Consider the following 2,794-nt stretch of genomic DNA (forward strand, 5'->3'; position numbering starts at 1 on the left):
ATAAAAGCAATTAAAGTAGCTATTTTTTAGACATTTTTGTCCTCCAACATGATTTTCTTCTTTTCAATAACTCGATCTGTGTCCAACTGGGTAACAGCCAACAAAGGCCATCCGAAGACCAAAAGCACATCCATTTTCTAACAGACACGGACATGTCTGTGCCATACTTTGCATCTTAATGAAATACGTTGAAACAAAGGTTGTTCACTGTGTTTTTGATGATTATCTATAACGAGTATATTCCTGGGAAATGCATTCAAGTAATAGATTATCGTGCATGTTCCATTAGAAATGTCTTCTAAGAGCTGTTCAATGCAGGGTTCACTCTGGAAATGATTATTTTTTCCTCCTAATGATCTCGTGTGCATCCTCAATCCTTCAAACCAAATTACGGTCACTGCTTGTTCCAGCATGCTGGGTGGAAATGGGTCCGGCAGGCTCTGTCACAGGCCGGGCATAGCCCACTCAGCTTATTCTTCTGCCATCCTCAAGGCTGCTTTGGGTCTGCTTCCTGAAAATTCCCACTGACAGAGCCTGTAAGTTCAGTTTGTTCCAGCCTGCATCCCACTCTGGCCTCCTCTGGAATTTTCCCTTTCAGCACACCTTCCTGTCGCCTGCCTGGCAGGCAGAGAGAGTGATGTCCTCAGGGTCATGTAAGGGGAGCTTTTCGGCTGCTGGGCAGCAGCGCCCAGCTGGGGCAGGATGGTCAAGTTTGGACGTTTGCACATACCCTTCTCTCCTGCACTTGTTGTGTCTTTCCTGTGCCTCCTGCTGCAGCAACTATTGTGCAGTTCTATGCTCTCAACAGATCCTAAATTAACCTTTTTCTGGTTAAATTTTCTTGCCTTCATCTCATCCCCTCTCCTCTGCTAATAACTCATCCTTGTGATGTATTTAGTGTGTGGGAGGTACTTTGAGAACCATTGGCTCCATGGTCAGCCCACCTCTCTGGCCTCCTAGAACAGAACTTGGGCAGGGAGGGTAGAGAAGTGGCCTGGGTGCCACCAAATCCCTCTCCAAGTCCCAATGGACACACCTTCTGATGGGCTCCTTCTGTTCCAAGTGCCTGTTCCACAGCCTTCACAGTGAGATCTCATTGGTGTGTTTTCTAGAACATTTGCTTTTCAACTTGTCCCTACCATTTTTTTTCTATTTCCATTCTCAGAGAGATGTCATCCATTTGTAATCTGGATATGGGTTAAGTGGAAGAAGAAACAGGACTTCATGGCCAAAATGAACTTTAGAGATCTTGGGTGGGTTAAACTAATGGTAAAATGTGATGTCTGCCACAGGCTGTAATGCCCATAAGGCTCCCAGTATGTGGGCTCCCTGTCAGTGCCCCATTCTTCCTAATCCAAGTTAGAAATTTATTTAGCCCTCTCAAGGCGGTGTCTACATTTTTAAGTGTTTACAGCTTGATCAATATGAGAAGCTTGTAATTATTGAAAATCTGATCTCATTCAGGACACATTTTCTTCCTTTGTGTTTTGCCTGTGAGTTTATTGGAAGGCCATTGATGCTTCAATCATGGGTCTTTATTCTGAGATCATTTTTTATGAACTGCACTGAGGATATAGATGATTATCTCAAAATAATATTTTCGGAGCTCCCCAGTGGACATTCAGGGCTCGAGGAGTTAGTCCCACTGAACCAGATGTTTTTAGCATTTATGTGGGCCAGTCCCCGAATAAGTAGTTGTGGTTCTTGAGGACACATCCTGCATTGCATATGGACACAGAAGATTTTGACCTTGCCACAGTAAGTTACAAAACAAAATATTGCTTTGAAGATGGCACTCCGGGAATAAGCTTGGGGCTCCATGGGTCCCGTTCTGTCCCTGCCAATCCCTCTTCCATCTGGTGACAAGCCATGGGCGTGCCCTGGGCATGCATGCAATACAGCAAGACCAACACAAGAGCAATATTGAATTGTTCATTAGATCTAAAATTATATATATACAAAATATATATAATTTATCTTCCTGCATTTTGAAGTATAAAGTAGTACATTGTACATATCTGTAAGCTAGTATATTTGTTTCACCATTTGTAATATTTAAGAAATGCTCTCTTTATAGAACAGAAGTATTAAATATCCCAAAAAAATGCTCTGTGATACTTAATTTTTTTTTCAAAATTTGTAATGTGTTGCTCCTACATAAGCTCTCTGGAAATATCCATAACTAATGGGACACATGTAAACCCTCAAAGATCCATCCTGGAATTCAGTGCCCCACAAAGACAGTGTGTGGACAGAACATTTACAGAGCATGACTTTTATACATGTGGGATAGCAATGTGTATATTTATATTTAAGGTGTATTTACTGTTACAATTCCATTATCTATTTTATTTACAGTTATAAAAATCATTCTTGCATACAAGTTTCTAGTTGCCAGTGATGTTCTGAAAATAAGAATATTAAAATAAAGCTTTGGTTCTGACACACGGCTGGAAGGTGGTGGTATTTCTTACTCTTCAGGGCATAGCGGGTCTGTGATGGTCTTGCCCTAGTTCTTCTGCAGCTGCTTTCTTGCACCTGTTGACCACATAGGAGACTGTCAGGCCCTGCAGGTCTGGGGTTGGCGACCGCAGCTGCCCTGCGGTGTTCTAAGGTAATTTCCTCACTGTTTGTCACTGGGCTGACACGATGCTCCGGGCAGAGTGAGGTGAGAGGGAAGGAGTAGGGTCAGGGCCCCTCCTTGGCTTAGAATAGGAGTAGTGAAGTGGAGAAAAACTCCTCTTTAATCCTGTTTCCCCCAAATCTATTGGCCTCCTCACAAAAGCCAGGCTAT

This window comes from Eubalaena glacialis, chromosome 9 (genome assembly GCF_028564815.1).
Source record: "Eubalaena glacialis isolate mEubGla1 chromosome 9, mEubGla1.1.hap2.+ XY, whole genome shotgun sequence".
NCBI classification, from domain to species: domain Eukaryota; kingdom Metazoa; phylum Chordata; class Mammalia; order Artiodactyla; family Balaenidae; genus Eubalaena; species Eubalaena glacialis.